General features: G+C 48.1%; 1 protein-coding gene across 1 annotated transcript in view; it reads right to left on the reverse strand.

Annotated features, from left to right (window-relative positions):
* Positions 1-17,461, reverse strand: part of MYO16 (myosin XVI) — a 2,821,299-nt gene that overhangs the window by 504,219 nt on the left and 2,299,619 nt on the right. The gene's annotated exons all lie outside the window — the stretch shown is intronic.

Raw genomic sequence — 17,461 nt, forward strand, 5'->3', positions numbered from 1 at the left:
CCCTAGACATCATGGAACAGGACTTGGTGATGCTGCAACATGGTCAGTCGCAATTACGTTCTATCATACTATTAGGTTGGACGTTACAAAACCTTTGTTCAGGCTATGTGCCTTGGCGTTTAATCAATACTACATCACTGTTTTCAATCTCACTAATAAACAGATCAAATTGGCATAAAAGGGAGCAGACTATACGGTGCTGAGCATTCAAAAACTGGAAAGATTGCCATTTATAGTAGCAGAGAAACCAGCTACTGAATGGATAATACATGGAACAATCACTCTGCCTGTTTTCAATTAAATTTCAATTCAATAAAACTTTATTCGTTTTTTTACAACCATAAAAGTATACAATTGTTAACAATGCCTTCAATAAAATAGATATATACAGTTTTAAAATCAATTTCTAAAATTCACAAATTCATTTTGATCTCTTCAAGGTAGTGTGTTTTTATTCACACGGCTTCTACCCTTTTGTGACTCATTCTCCTCGTACCTGTACACCTGATCATCTCAATTCTCAGTGCATTTAAGGGCTCTTTAACTTTTTTAATATATTTTCCCATGGCACAAGCTATGTCTAAATTAAACATTTCCACTAAAAGGTTTACTGCAGGCATCCTATTTTTAATTCCAATTTTTAATATCATACTTTTCACAAATTCATTTTGATCTCCTCAAGGTAGTGTGTTTCTATTCACACGGCTTCTACCCTTTTGTGACTCATTCTCCTCGTACCTGTACACCTGATCATCTCAATTCTCAGTGCATTTAAGGGCTCTTTAACTTTTTTAATATATTTTCCCAAGGCACAAGCTATGTCTAAATTAAACATTTCCACTAAAATGTTTACTGCATGCATCCTATTTTTAATTCCTATTTTTAATATCATACTTTTTAAAAATCGGGCATAAAAACTCTTTTCGAATTTCTAAAAACTTCTGACAATCTAATAAAATATGTAGAGCATCACATTTTGTTCCTAAGGTGCAAATGCAATTTCCTTTTTTATCTATCATAGACCTTTTTACCCCTTTGTTCGCGTGACATGGATTCACTCCAAATCTCAGCCTGAACACATCTCTCCTTAATGGGCAACTAGGTAGCCTATCAATATAGGGGAAATGTAATTCCTTTTGCCACGCTGTGGCCATATGGAGAACTTAGCTTTTCCTCAAGAGGTTATCTTGGTACTCTACTCGAGATATTGTACTCTGCCTGTTACAATTTTCCATTTTCAGTATTGCCTGAAACACATACCAGAAGGCAAATATGAAAGGTTGGGTAAAGAATACATCAAGGCATCCTGGGATTTACCATACACACACAGATGTTGGAGTATGGGACGTGAAGTGTTTCTTAGCGGCACAAACTGTGAAAACGCACTAAGCGGTTCTCTCCTTTGTCAGGGTATTTATTTATACGGGGCCTGCGATGGTTCCTCTAACAACTTATCCTGTCACCTGCAAGGTTCACCAGCTGCGGTGATTAATCTAATTTTTGGACAACTTTTGAATGGGAGTTAACTTATGTTGAACGATCACAGCTGCTGTGGCATGTTGCCAGGCATACCATATCTAGTCACTGTGTCATCCAGGGTCACTTGCTGTATGCAAGTATTGTTTCCACAAACCAACATAGACAGGGAGTCGCCTTTATGGCCTTCACTGAACATTTCTTCTATACGGATTGATACTCTGAGCAGGATGAAAGCCATTCTTTTGCAAAAAACTGTGCCACTGACCTCGGTCAAAGAAACATAGGAGTTTTGCCGAGATATATACACTTTTGACCACTAACTGCCCCATACATTTCTCAGAAATGTTAAGTCTTATCTTAAACATGTCTGATACGAGCAGTATTGTACATCTCTTTAAGAAAGTATGTTCCGGACTGTTAGCACCTTTTCAAGCAGTCCTCTGAATATTTCCAAACTTCGTGCTTGGCGGACTGCCCCTCCTTTTGGGACTCGTTGCAGGGATACTATTTTTGCTCCTACTGCTGCTATATGGCAATCCAAATCACCAGCGACACCCAATTCACCGCGGAGAGAGCTCTGCGGGAGACGGAGTGTCGTGAGCGCATTGTCCAAATTTTGGGACTACCTTGTCTACGAGAATTAAATACCACATGGTTTCTGTCATTTAGACCAATCTGGCAAGATTGCATTTTACCTGTTCTACACTGCCTGCTATGCGGAGAAGAATGCGTGTTAGACACATGTCTCACACTCCCATCAGTCATACCAATGGATGTTGATACTTTGCTTGAACCGGTAATGGCTCATGCTCTGTATTGGTTACTAATTCTGATGACGGCATTCATTGAGATCACATAGATTCAAAATGCTGATGCTGAGGTATGAGAGGAAAGTACAGGCACACAGGTAACATCCGATTCGAACATTGTGATGCGAACAATGCTGAAGGTGATGCTTCACATCTATGCACGGTTAATCTTCTAAACAAGGTAACCTGAGGGGCGTGGCCAAGATGGCGGAGTGAGCGGTTGCATACCCCGAGTGCTCCTCCAAACCTGCCCTTACCGGACTGTCTAACTCAGCGCCTCTCCCCCGCGCAGCAGGGGTGGGGAGATAGAAGATCACCCCCAGCAGCCCTGGGGAGCTGCGGAGCCTGCCAGCGGGGGAAATAGATCTGCACACTACCGCTGCCATTAGCGAGCGCAGCAAGCAGACGGAGGCCACGTGACTAAGCGGCTACCAGAGAGACACTTGGGCGGGAGCGAAGGCGTCCCCTTGAAGTGGCACCGACCCCCGCGCTGAAGAGGCAGGGTCCGGCGTCTTTGCGGTCGCCCCGGGGGACGGTTGCACGGGGACAGCCGAGAGTCTGGGCCCAGCTGAGAGACAGCACCCGGAAGCCGGCGGCGCCCAAATCGAGGCCGAGGTCGTGGCCTCGCCCTGGAGGAGATCGAGACAGCGGGCACTGGGCGGGCCCATCGGCGGGGCCTCAACGGCCTGTCACCGACTTAGGAAAGGGCACACAGCGTTCACGGCGATCTCGCGGCTTGGGCGGTGAGGACCTGGGGTGACCAGCCGGGTAGCCTGGAGGAATAACGGCCCGGGAGGCGGCGGCGGGGGATCCGGCTAGCATGGGGAGGAGGTGAGAGGCCACCCTGGATGCGCTGTGGTGCCACTCGCTGGGATACGCCTGAGCCCCAGCGGCACCAAACTCGAGGCCAAGGGCGCGGCCTGGCATCAGCAGCAACTCGGGCCACGCGCGGGCCCGGCCTGCCGAGCGGGTCCTCGCCATCTACAGGGGCTCCCTGCCGAGCACCACAGACACCGCACATTCCCCGGCCCCTGGCACCTTCCCACATGGTGATATAGCAGCGGAGCCGCAGGACAAGGAGCAGAGGGGACAGGGCCCAGCTGCCTGCTGGTGAGGCCTAGGATACACCAGGAGGGGGTCCCCTCCCTCTACCAGACGCGTGGCACACCCAAAGGCCTAGTGGTGCAGGCCCAGCACAAGAGGTGAGGAGCGGCGGGGGCTGCATCATCAGGAGCGTCAGGGCCTATTACACCGCCAAGAGCCAGAACCGGGAGACACACATCAGGGAGGCCCAGAACATTAGTCTCCAGAAGGGTGGCCGGGCTCGCCATCTGCCCAGTGTCTGCCTGACCCACCAGCAAGAAAGGACATGGCAAGAAACGGCGCTCGCAATAACGTGCCGCGGCCTCCTCCACAGACCCCACCACCATCAGCAGACTCCCCGGGGGCCGAGGGGCGTCAGAAGGGGCCACCAACCGGAGCGGATGGCCTAGGAGACATCCGGACCTGCCTGGAATAGAGAGCAGTGATAGAAGGATGACACGATCCGCACCCCCGGGGGTAACGCCCAATGGCGGGCCATCGTAGGAAAGGGGAACGCACCCTACCGGAGATGCTGAATAAGGGGCAGATGAAGGGAGATAGGGGCCAGACGTCCCCGGGTGCTCCCAAATAGCCTACTGATGCTTCAGATGGTGAAGTGCCCATCACCAAATTCTTCCTCGAGAACCTCTTTAACTCCCTCCGAAACGACTTCCACGCTTAGAAACAAGAAGTAGCAGGAGAGGTGCGCGAGATCAGAAGGGAGGTTGACGGTCTGGGGGAGAGAGTGGCCACCGTCGAAGAAACAGACCGCGCCCTCAGCGAAGAAGTGGAGCTATTACAACAAGAGGTGCTACGCCTCCACGAACAGCACGTGGACCTGCAGGCCCATGCGGAAGATTTGGAGAACAGATTGCGACAGAATAACATTAGGGTCCGGGGGTGCCGTCGAAGGAAGAGGGGTCGGACGTTACAGGATATTTGCAGGCCCTTTTCTGAGAGATCCTTGGAGAACCGGCGGACTTTGAAATCCGCACAGATAGAGCACACAGAGTGGGACCACCACGCAGGACCACTGCCCCCCCCCCCCCCCAGACATCTTAGCTTTTTTACCGGACTTCCCTCTCAAAGACCGTATCCTAAAAGCAGCCAGGAAGCAACAACCCCTCAGGTGCCGCTCCAAAAGCGCAAAGCATTCAAGATCGGCACATACTTCCTGAGGAGCAAAGAGGTTCCCTACTCCTGAGGACACACGTTCCGCCTAATCTTTAAATGGGCAAGCACCCGACGCCAGCTACGCTCCCTTCCAGAGACATGCACCCTGCTGGGCATTAACCAGGAGGAAGACGCCGCGCCATCTAAAACTCCATGGAGGCCTGCTGGGGATGGTTGGCAGTTTGTCCCTAAACGACGGTCATCGATGCCAACCTTGAAACCAGATGCACAGACCATTCAAAGAGAGATGGTTAATGCCATCCAGGAAGTAGTCAGAGACACTGCATCCACAGAATGAGTATCTCCAAGGGGGAGAGCACTTCAGCTTTGACATGGCACGGGTCTGGGGGGTGGCGGGGGGGGCAGCGGGCAGCGACGTGGCTGCACATTCCAGTAAGTACTTTACCATACCCCTGCACTGCGACATAGGCAGGTCTGGGACAGTGCCATTTCGTTGGATACTGAGTTGGGGTTCGGGTAGGGGGCGGAGGAGTGGGGTGGGATAAGTTGAGGCAAGGGGGTGAGGTTGGGGTGTTGCGGGGTGGGTTGTTGTTCTGGGAGGGGAGTCTCTCCATTGTCTACAATATTTTCAGTTTCTATTATTTTGGCACGCTTCTCAGAGGTCCGGAGACACCTTGCCCACCAATGACACACTCCAACCTCAAGGTACTTACCCTTAATGTAAGGGGGCCCAACAACCCTATAAACTTGAGCTGTCCTATCACTCTTAGAGCATTCTTCAGCCGATATGTGTCTCCTCCAGAAGGCCCACCTGCTACCCAAAGACCAACACCGCCTCAAGACGCGCTCCTTCCCCACGCACCTTTTCTCCTCTTCCCTCCAAAAAAAGGCAGAAGTGGCAATATTGGTGTCCAAATCTTTTAAGGGCAGGGCTCTCCAACGGGAGGCGGAGATAAGAGGGCGACTATTAGTCTATCACTTACTGGTGGCGGGACTCACGGTACTAGTGGGCTTGGTATATACACCCAATGAAGGTCAAGAAATTTTCCTCCATACAGCCCTAGCGGCAGCTATGGCCAACACGGAACGACATTTGGTGCTGGGGGGCGACCTTCACCTGGTTTTTCACAACGTAGCTGATTGCTCTTACCAGAGAACGGGACAGGTGGGGGCTCTCTCCAAGGCGGGACACACCCATCTACGCGACCTAGGCCTCACTGACTTTTGGAGACACCTCCACCCACATAGTACAGCTTACACCTACCACTCTCGGGCCCACAAATCTTACATCAGGCTTGACTATTTCCTCTGCACCTTCTCACTGGTACAACGCACGCACGAGGTAGATATTCTGCCAGCCTCATTGTCGGACCACTCTCCGGTAGTGGCCACGTTTCTCCTGCCGGCCACCCCGAACCCACAACAACACTGGCGCCTTAGGGACACCCTTCTCCACACCCCCTCGACGGTAGAACGGATCAAAGCCACTATTACACAATTCTTGACCCATAACAACAACACCGACACCACACGGTCCACTCAGTGGGCTGCCCTTAAGGCCGTCCTTCGAGGGGAATTCATATCAATCGCCACAGCCAACAATAGAGAGCGGGCGCAGAAGAGAGCCGAAATAGCGCAACGTGTGGTGGAACAAGAACAAATGCACCAACGCACGGGAGCGGCTCGGGCATGGCGTCAGCTCTGCACGGAGAGGAAGATGTTACCCGCCTTAGATCAAGACACTGCAGAATACGGAGCACTTCGCCTCAAATGGGCCTACTATGCAGGAGGGGATCGGTGCGGACGGCTACTGGCGACCAAACTGCGGGATTCACTACAGCGACAGGGAGTACAGGCCATAAGGACAGACGGAGGGGACCTAGTCTTGGACGACGCAGCTATAACCGAAACGTTTGGGGCATTTTATCAGTCTCTATACGCAGGCGACGCTCTGGACCTGCAGGCGGGCCAGACTTACCTGCAAGGTGCACGTCTCCCATCTCTAACCCCGGCCGAGGCAGACTTTCTGGACAGGCCCATAGGTCTGGAGGAGGTAGTGTCTGCGATCTTGCGCCTAAAACTCGGGAAGTCGCCCGGCCCTGATGGGTACCCCGCAATCTTTTACAAAACATTTTGTCACCAAGTGGCTCCTGTCCTTCGGGAACTTTTTAACTCCTTCGCTGAGCCTGGGGCGATCCCCGCAGAACTCCTAGAAGCAGCAATGTTGGTTATACCGACACCAGGCAGAGACGCGACCCGCTGTGGTTTGTATCGGCCGATCTCACTGCTGAATGTTGACTTCAAACTATATTCGGGAATCCTAGCGAGCCGCCTGGCACCTTACATGCAACAGCTAGTGGAGCCAGACCAGGCAGGTTTTATACCTCAGTGGCAGACTAGTGACAACACCAATAGGGTCCTCCTTCTCATTGAAGCCGGGTCACGAACGAGACCGGGCTGCATGCTCCTCCCTATCGAAAAGGCATTCGACAGAGTGCATTGGCCCTACTTAGAACAGGTCCTGCACCTTTTTGGCTTTGGAGAGGTACTCTATACTCGCATACTGAACTGCTACAAGCAGCCCAACGCCACGGTGCGAGTCAATGGACACACCTCCTCCTGCTTCACGATCGGCAGAGGGACCAGACAGGGCTGCCCGCTCTCCCCTATTCTGTTCGCCCTCAATATGGAACCTCTGGCGCAGAGAATCTGGCAACCCGCCCTCATGAAAGGCATTCAGTTCGGAGGGGATACCCACAAAATTAGCCTCTACGCTGATGACATTCTGCTCTCCCTCACCGACCCAGTCCAGTCTCTACGCGCGCTATTTATTGAGCTGCACAGCTTTGCGCTCGCATCTGGGTTCAAGATCAGCTCCAACAAATCAATAGCCCTTAATGTTTCTCTAGCACCAGAGGCGCTAGCCGAGGTACAGGAGGAACATGACATACAGTGGTCAGCCACCACAGTCCCCTACCTGGGAATCCTCTTGGGCTTCACACTCCCGGCCACCAGCGAGGCAAACTATGCCAGGTTATGCACACAACTTCGAGGGGAACTTCGGAGATGGAAACACCATTCCCTCTCCTGGCTGGGGAGGATAGCCTCCACCAAAATGACTCTTTTGCCGCAGATTTTATATTTGTTTCAGACCCTTCCCTTACGGCCACCGAAGAACTGGATTCAGCAGACGCAGTCTGAACTGGTGCGCTTTATCTGGCAGGGCCATCGCCCGCGCTTCAAACATGATATCGCGGTCCTTCCACCGGGCCACGGCGGAGTGGGGGTACCGGATCACCAACTTTATTTCTACGCGGCGCAACTCAGGAGCCTGGTGGAATGGCATCAATTAGAATATGGTAAGCACTGGCTCTTCCAAGACCAAGCTGTAGCGGGAATGCTGCTCCAGGGGGTGCCCTTTCTCCCGAGACGACACCGGCCGCCGAACCTTTACGCATCTCAGATCACGGGCACGGTCATTGAGGTGTGGGACTGGGTTGCCACCAAATACGATTTGACCTCCTTCCCCTCCCCCATGACACCAATACTCGCCACCCCCGACTTTACACTGGGTCTTAACCCGAAAGCATTCACTACATGGCGACACTCCCCTTGCAAATCCCTGGGTCATCTTTTTAATTTAAATGGTGTGCTCTCCTTTCAACAAGTAAAGGAGGACTACGGCCTCACAGAAGAAGACCGGTTAACATACCTACAGGTTCGCCACGGGGTGCTCCACCCTGAAGTCAAACCCGGGGCACAACTACACATCACCCCCTATGAGAAATGGCTGGTCACCCGCACATCCGAGAAGAAACTGATCTCCGACTTGTACCAACACCTCCTCCTCACGAACATTTACACACATAGCGCTGGCAGGTGCAGATGGGAGCGGGAATTAGGAAGATCCCTTACACACAAAGAATGGAGTGGCATCTACCATAGAGCGCGACATTCCGCATACCACGCTGGACTGACAAAAACTCTGACTAAGGTGGCCACCTATTGGTACCATACACCAGAACGCCTCCACCAATTTGACCCACAGATCAGTGACCGATGCTGGAGAGGGTGTGGGGAGCTGGGCACATTAGAACATCTGCTGTGGAGCTGTGACCGCCTCCAGGGGTACTGGGGCACGATATTAGATGACATAGATGATCACTTGGATACACAACTCCCCCGATTCCCCGCTTACATCTTGCTAGGACTGCCCAACATCCTGATGTACCCCCTGAAGTCCCAGAGAGGTCGTCTCATTGTTATAGCGCTAGGGGCAGCCACACAAAATATTTTAGCACACTGGAGGACACCACAAGCCCCCCCCCCGCACATGGGCTGGCTACATAGGTTGTGGATGGTGTTCAGCATGGAGAAGCTGTCCCTGGTGCAGGCTGGGCGGGGTGAGGAATTCCCAGAATTGTGGCGCCTCTTCTTGACTTTACTCACCAAAGAAATTCGTTAATTGACCTGCCTTAGGTACTTGAACCTTCTCCGATTGGCAGACACACCAATACCGGACCAGAAGGCGCCCAAGCGCAAACTGAAACCCAAGCACTGAGGATCAGCTCATTTGCTTTTCCTTTCCGTCATACAAAGGATATCTTTTTGTTTAGTGGACAAGGGAGAGAGGGAGGGGGGAGGGCGGGGCTATTATGTTTTGGGGTGTTACAAGAGATCCATATCACGGATTGGCTTCGTTTTGCACCGGAAATACATGCTTCTGTCGCACTGGAGCCTACTTTGCCTTGCTTGCATGACCGCCCGAGGTCTCTGTATCTTGTTCCTTTTGAAATTTCAATAAAAGATTTAAACCATAAACAAGGTAATCCTACAATGATAGACAAGTTTTTTTCCAGATATAGAAGATTTCATGTTTTCTCCAAGCACAAACGCTGACTTTTGAATTTGGCACACAGTGCCGTTAGAGACTTCCGCTTGCTTGAATATTGATTTCTCTAAGAAACTCATTATTATGCATGAACATCTATTCCCTAGGGGTTCATTTATGACATTCATACGCCCGACTCTTACGTCAATGCTGGCATTCATAAACACCTTCAAGGTATAAATATACCTTCACTTGCTATGGCAAAGCACGGTGTGGTTTGGTGCAATTCGACTACCTACTTGCATGACGCAGCTCACCACAGCAAGTCGCGAAGGAAGCCAACTCCCCAGCTGACGCACTGACCAGAAGCTGTCATCCTCCTGCCGAGAAATCCAGTTCCAGGGTTTCTGACTCCCCTTGCGTGGTGTTGGGAAATCGAGTCCCGAGAAAGAGACATCAACCTCTCTCATTCTAAGGTATAGAGCTAATTAGAACCTAGAGATACCTTTGGCAATTCTTGGCAGAACTAAACTATAACTAAAGACAGCACCTACTTCTTCCCTCATACAAGACCTAGGTTAGGTACACTAGGGTAGGCATATTTTTGAAGCACCAGTTGAGTATTTTAGCCTGTGTTATTTATGTATGTATTTTTATATACATTATAGCAACAGACTATGCTATTACAGTATTATTTTATATTACTGTTCAGGCTGTACGCATTATACTTCCCATTCTGTCTAACAATTGTAGCAGTTCATATCTCTTGCATGAGAAATAAGACTGTTCAATAAACCCTTTTATTGAAACGCCCGTCTTTCTATTTCTATGCAACTCTGTAGAAATGAAGCATGCACGATTGACTGAGTGAAATAGTTATCTATTGTTACCACGACTCTGAAGACTCTGAAGATATTGTTCCAGTTCTAGGGGAAACAAAGTTGTCATGTTTATGCGATTGTCAGAGACTAATCCCGTCTTGTTTATTTGAGAAAGTTTCTATTAACCTCTGAGTTCGCTGGCACACACAATTAAGTTTAATATACTCGATAGAGGCATATGACCTCAGTCTTATGTAAAATCTATAGTGTATAATTCCTGTCTTAATTCCTCCGTCCCTGGTCTCTCCGCCTCAGCACAACTTAGCGCTTGGACGCCCCCGGGCAGCAATCGCGCTCAATAAATTTATTTTCATTTCATTTTTATAATATTCCAATGTGCAGAGCCTGTTGGGAATATAGGAACTACACTACATAGAGGGTCAGGGTGTTTCTACCCTACCCCCTTTTTGTGTTTTGCACATTTGCTTTTCTCTTTTCTTGTGCCTCGGTTCTACCGAGGCACAAGATGTCCGCCAACACTTCCTGGTTTGGAGTGTTGACAGCCAATTAGCATAAAGCTCGTGATCGAGATGGTGCCCGGATCCTGCGCGGCTCTATATATCTAAGCTTTTTTAATTTTGATTTTCTCAGCAACTACTGAACGGATTTACACCATTTAACAAAAAGGGATTTTTCTGAACCAAGGGCTACAGTTTTGCCAAATTTGGTGTAATTCCGTTCAGCAGTTCGGGCTGTAGCCGTGTCTAAAGTTTCCTATGGGTAAAACACTTTGTGGGACCCCCCTTTTCAAGAGAGGAGCGGACTGGAGCGCCTCATAAGTTTTGAATATTTTGCGAAGATTTGTCTATCGGCGCCAAAGTTATTGATAATAGAAGGTTGCGATTTTTCTATGGTAACTAGGTCCTAACTATAACTACCTACTGGCGACCGCCAGAAGGTAATAGCTGTTATACATTTTGGACACCAAGAACTAAGTAAGAAATATGGTTGCTTTTGTAGAAGTCTTTCATTCGTCTTGCTTTTTTCTGGGGCGTGATTATGTCTTCAGAGGTTACAGTCATGGCAAATTGGTGGTCCTAGGTTTATTCAGCAATATAAATGTTCTCAGGTTACAGCCAAGACGTGTTTCATTGTGTTCTGGCATGGAAGCCCAGGCCTTTCTCAAGCCTTTGTGTGATTATTGCTAACTGTGATCCTTTGGTATTAACTTTAATACTGTCTGACTGAATTGAGGCATATTGGTCCTGGGCAGGCAAAAATCATGATCTGGTCTGTAGGTCAATCGTATCTTAATTTCTCGCAAAGACAAAAAAAGTAGACAATTTGATGTTCCCAGGCAGCTGTAAGGGAATGAAAGTGTAGTGATTTTTTGATGATCTTGCAACGAGGCATATCTCTGGTATTAGCTATGGATCTCCTATGTATATATCCATCAGCTAGGAGCCACTCCAAATGTAAAATTCGGGTAGTGTACTCCTTTCTCATTTACAATTGTTAGATATTAAATAGCTGTTTCAAGAGCTTGTCTTTAGTTTAATCATAAGCATTTTGTGTGGAAATGTAGTCCTCGTCCAGAATGTTCAAGGCTCTGATATTATGCCTACGAAGAAATGTAAATGTAAGGAAAGCCATTTCAGAGAATATGATCCCATAGGGGCACGGAAGCAAATGTGTGTTAAGTGTAAATGTTCAAGAAAGATATCAGCTTTTAATGTGAGTTTAAAATGGTGGTATTCTTGCCCAGGGTCTAAAGTAAGAACATAACACCCCCTCCCTGGACGTTAGATGACGAAAAAGCTTCCTAAAACACATGCTAAAATATAATAAAAGCAATGTGTTCCTAGATATTAAAACCATAAAGTAAGCCTAAATTATATGTAAATGTCATCTTAAGAGGCAAATAAAAATACTGCATTTAAAAGCAATTTAGAACTGTCAGTATTGTTTAAATGTTCTAAGAAGCAGGCAAAACATAGCCGTTTCCAGCTGCCGCAGACAATGTTTCTTTGGCACCACTCACACAAATTCCAATGAACTTACAAGTCCCAATCCACCCCCCTTAGCAGACGCTGAAGGATTGACAGTCAGTAATGCATCCATGGAGGACAAGCCAGGATCAAGGACTCCAGTAGCTGAATTATCCTAAAAAGGCTCATAATATGTGTTTAGTAGCAACGCCTATCACGCAGGGCATATTTGCAAGGTATTTTTTTATGGGAAACATAAGGAGATGATGGACGGAGTGCTGAAACTTTTCAGACACTCACCCCCAGTCACAGATCTGGGTTGAATTAATCATCGTTCTTTAGCTCACTTCACCACCCCAGTTCAGACTTGGCTATATGCAAATCAGTCTTGACCCTGTGCCTCATGGGAACAGTCCATCCCGAACTGCCAAGCCATGACTTACCTAGACTGCAAACAAGCATCCTGGGACTGGTTTCGGGCTAACAGCCCTCATCAGCCAGGCTAGCTTGAATCCAGTGGCAAAGTGAGGAGGGACCCATGTCTGGGCATACCCTGCCAACTAAGGGCGAACAAAGCAAACACAAGGAGATGATGGACAGAGCGCTGAAACTTTTCAGACACTCACCCCCAGTTACAGATCTGGGTTGAATACATCCTCGTTCTTTAGCTCACTTCGCCACCCCAGTTCAGACATAGCTATATGCAAATCAGTCTTGACCCTGTGCCTCATGGGAACAGTCCAGCCCGAACTGCCAAGCCACGTCTTCCCTGGACTGGAAGCAAGCATCTTATGACCAGTTTTAGGGCATCACCCCTCACCCTCCAGGCTAGCCAGAATCCAATGACAAAGTGAGTCCAGGACCCACGTCTGGGCCTACCCGGTGCACTAAGATTGAGAAAGCAAAAGACTCACAGATGATGGAAGAAATGCAGAGCAAATAAAAAATTCACCCCCAGTCAAGAGAACTGGGTTAAATCCATTGTTCTTTTGCTCACCATGCCTCCCCAGGTTAGACATAGCCATAACCAAATCAGTCTTGGCCTTGTTCCTCATGGGAACAGTTCAAACCCAACTTCCAAGCCAGGTGCTCCCTGGACTGGAAACAAGCATCTTAGGAAGGATGGTTTTATGGCATCACCCCTTATCAGCCAGGCTAGCCTGAATCCAGTGACACAGTGCACCCAGGACCCACATCTGGACATACCCGGTGCATTTAGGGTGAGAAAACAAAAGACACACAGATGATGGAAGGAATGCTGAGCAAATCAGTCTTTCAACCCCAGTCACGAGATCTGGGTTAAATCCATTGTTCTTTTGCTCACCATGCCACCCCAGTTTAGACCTAGCCATATGCTAATTAGTCTTGACCCTGTTCCTCACAGGGACAGTCCAGCAAGAACTGCCAAGCCAGATCCTCCCTGTACTGGCAACAAGCGTCCTGGGACCAGTTTCGGGGTAACACTCCCCATCAGCCAGGCTAGTTTGAATTCAGGGGCAAAGTGAGCAATGACTCACGTCTGGAAATACCCTGTCAACTTATGGCGAACAAAGAAAACATAAAGAGATGATGAATGGAGAGGGGAATCTTTTCAGACATCCCAGATGTCAATGGTTAATTGGCGAGTAGGGACTTTCAGGAAACAAAAATAAAACTACTGGGGAAAGTCATTAATTAAGTACCCAAAACTAGAACGTTGGTGGCCCCATGTCATACGGTTCATACTATCTCAAGAAGACTGTGTGTTTTGAACAACATAAACGTCAATACAGTGCAGGACTGAGTCCATGCACACCATCATGATATGTTGATCTTAGACCTGGCTAGCTTAAAGAGCACCACCAGGACTCCTAACCTGGTAAGGTAACAGGTGATATATGCAACCTTCGAACATGACAACCCTGACTCCTCAAGGAAATCGTGGCAACAGATCTAAACCATTTCATTTAGTAACTCATGAATGCCCAAAAAGACACAAAAAATACTCAAACTGGTATTTCAAAGATTTATTGAAGCAGTAAGATTCTTGTGTAAAATACGTGCACTGCAATGATTATTAGAAGGAAACAAAACAGAGTAATCAACATCACAAGAATGGTAATGAAAATGAAAAAATTGTAAATTGATACTTGTATAGCTCACTACTCACCCACAAGGGTCTCAAGGCGCTTGTACGAATACCGCTGTGGATCCCATCCTGGCTTTCCCTGTGAGGCGTCCACTCCTGGGCACCCCCAAGGTGGAGGCCAGGCATCCTTAGCATTGTGGGGGCCGTTGTGGAGATTAAGCAAGCTATTGCCCAGAGTGGGACTCCATGATTGGAATAGGCACCGAGGCAAGAATTATCAGGGCTGTGGAATTTTTGAGCCCAAGACCCGTGGAGGCGGGATATTGAACCCTGGTCCCGGGTTAGATCTCTGCATCAGGGTCTGCCGCTCTAACCATTGAGCCACACTTCTCCATGAACAGTTCACCCATTGTGCTGTTACAAGGTTTATATGCTTTCATATAATTATAGTTATTCTCCTACCTAGTGCTCACTATCCTAGTGTGCCTAGGGTGGGTGTATCAGCCAGAATCCCTTAGTTTGATCTAACTCCCCAATTATCTGTGGGTATGATTTATCTGGGAGCCCGTCTTGGTGTAGAGCAGGGCACCACCCCTTCCAGGAGGTAAACAGGATTCAGGTGGGCTTGAATTCCAGCATGGGACAGTGTCAACGAAAATGCTCATTTATATAATAAACTTCACCCATGTTACCATGCCAAAGCCTGAGTCAGGCCACCATTACTGGTTCTACCCTTCCTGGTTCTATCCTTCCAGAGCTATCACTGAGCGGACAACAGCAAACATCAACATTTTGCGGAGTGAACTTAGTCCTCGCACAGAATGTTCAAGGCTCTGAAAATATGTCTATGAAATGTGAATGTAAGCAAAAGCCATTTAAGATAATATTATCCCATGCGGGATGTTAACTTTAAAAGTGTTACAAAGGCAGTGCCAGCGTTCACAGGAAGCAAGCCAGGGGTCACAGCTGTGACCCCTGGTGACAACTAAATGATGTCCATGAATAAAGAATTCAGGGGGAAACAGGAATTCGGGTGTCGATTTCCCTTATATTCCTCATTTCCATGATTATTTTACTTGGACAGCTTATCTACTTCTAAGCAGGTGGATTCTCTGGATAAACCACAAAAGATCTGCAGGCTCCATTACTAGCCATATCAGAATTAAAAGCTTGTTATCAAAGAGGGCCAATATTCTGTATATGTAGATGTGCTGCTTCCGTCTACAGTAGGAAGATATTAACATGTAAGAAATCTGTAAGCAGAGATTCGGTTCCAGATAATTATTTTGGAGGAGGGTAATCAGAGATGTCACAGCCTAGCTGTTCATTATGCTGAAGTATTTTCAATTATGTGGCACTGTCTCATTTGGCTGCGGCTGACTGGCTCTTATTTATGGAATTAACGCTACACTGAGTTTCACTGAATTTATGAATATATTCCCCCACGAACATGTTCATTTTGGAGCAGAAAGGCATACTTTAAACATGGCTTGAATTTGATATGCAATCGATGTGGTCTACAGTCATGTGACCAAAATGCTTTTGCAGTGCAAATCGGTGTCTTGAGTGACCTCTTTTGAAGCAAGAATGCCCAAACTGCTTTGCAAATCATCCAGTCGTTGTGCAAGTAAATCAGCTGTGAAATGCAGCCTGGGCTATTATCATTAGGAAACGACCCATCAAGGATATTGTAGTTATTTTTTAGAATGGCGGATTTTTAGACCGAGTGAAGTTGTCAGCGGTGACAGTGACGGCTCGAATTACTCATGGGTGCTCTACTTTACCGTGTAGGGCTGCGACCGTAAAGGCATTCAGTGCAGTGGAATTATTGTCATGAATACATTCCGACCGGTCCGGAAGGAGCCATTGTTTTTTCTCCACTTCACACAGAAGTTGCTTGCCTCAAAAACAGCAATTTCAATAACACTGCGTGCATTCCTTGAGAGAACAAAATCCGAGTACCACAACATTTGGGGCGATAATAATTTGAGAATTCTACTAAAGGGGTTTCAGACCAAGCATGACACTGGACAGAAAGACAAACACACCTAGACAGACAGGAAGGCAGACAGAAAGATAGGTAGGTAGGTAGATAGATAGGGGAGTACCTGCCGTGCGGTGACGTGGGGAGAGGGAGGGGAAGGGTGAAGGTTAATAATCTATGGATTATGGAGGTTAACAGGTAAGTAAACATATAAATAAATAAAACAAATTTCGTTGCGCGCACTGCATTGCATTTGGGGAACGCTGCATTCTTGGACATGCTGTCCATCGCTACACAATGGACAGTAGTTTGGGCGCACCAATCCATTTGGAGTGAGAGTGACAGGGTGTAACCAATCGGCACAAAGCAGGATACAGTTCAGCAGGGATTGAGCACGCCTCCTGCAACACTTACCTGGCACTGAAGAAGGCCTAACGGCCGAAATGCATTTGCCTCTGTGAATTGTGAAATAAGCGTCCTCCTCGATGTTCCCTCGCTGTGGCTTCCTCTCTTTTCTTGTAAAGGAGGGTTTGTGGACAGTTTCAACGTGTTTGCCAGTGACACATTTCTGGAAGCCCCCGCATCGCAAGTTGGCTCTTGTTTCATTGGCGTGGGCGGCTGCGGCTGTTCGTATGCTTTGCCGAGGTATCGGATTTCTAGAGCCCACCTTTAATCTGGGAAGAAAACAAGCAATGCTGAGGCAATTCTGTCTCACACCGGGCCTGATGCATTGCCATTGGGGCCCTCGTTTTACAGACTCCCGGATGCGAGGTTGGTGCGTTGAGGGGACCTGAGGGGGCACTTTGTCTCCTTAAACACATTAGGAGATTGGCAGTGTTCTTTTCCTAAAGCTATCTGTAGAGACTCATCGAGCTAGTTGGTATTAACCCATTCCAGCATCGCCCGGTACCTGAAAGCTGCATTCTGGGACATGCTGTCCATCGCTACAGAATGGACAGTAGTTTGGGCGCACCAATCCATTTGGAGTGAGAGTGACAGGGATTAACCAATTGGCACAGAGCGGGATACATTTCAGCAGGGATTGAGCACACCTCCTGCAACACTTACCTGGCACTGAAGAAGGCCTAATGGCCGAAATGCATTTGCCTTTGAGAATTTTGAAATAAAGCGGCCTCCTCGATGTTCCCCTGCTGTGGCTTCCTCTCTTTCCTTGTAAAGGAGGTTTTGTGATATACAGATTACCATGTGATATGGTCCTTTAGTGCCATCGAGGGGTTCCATGAATTTCATGACCGCAAAACCC

Source organism: Lissotriton vulgaris, chromosome 8 (assembly GCF_964263255.1).
Source record: "Lissotriton vulgaris chromosome 8, aLisVul1.2, whole genome shotgun sequence".
Classification (NCBI taxonomy): domain Eukaryota; kingdom Metazoa; phylum Chordata; class Amphibia; order Caudata; family Salamandridae; genus Lissotriton; species Lissotriton vulgaris.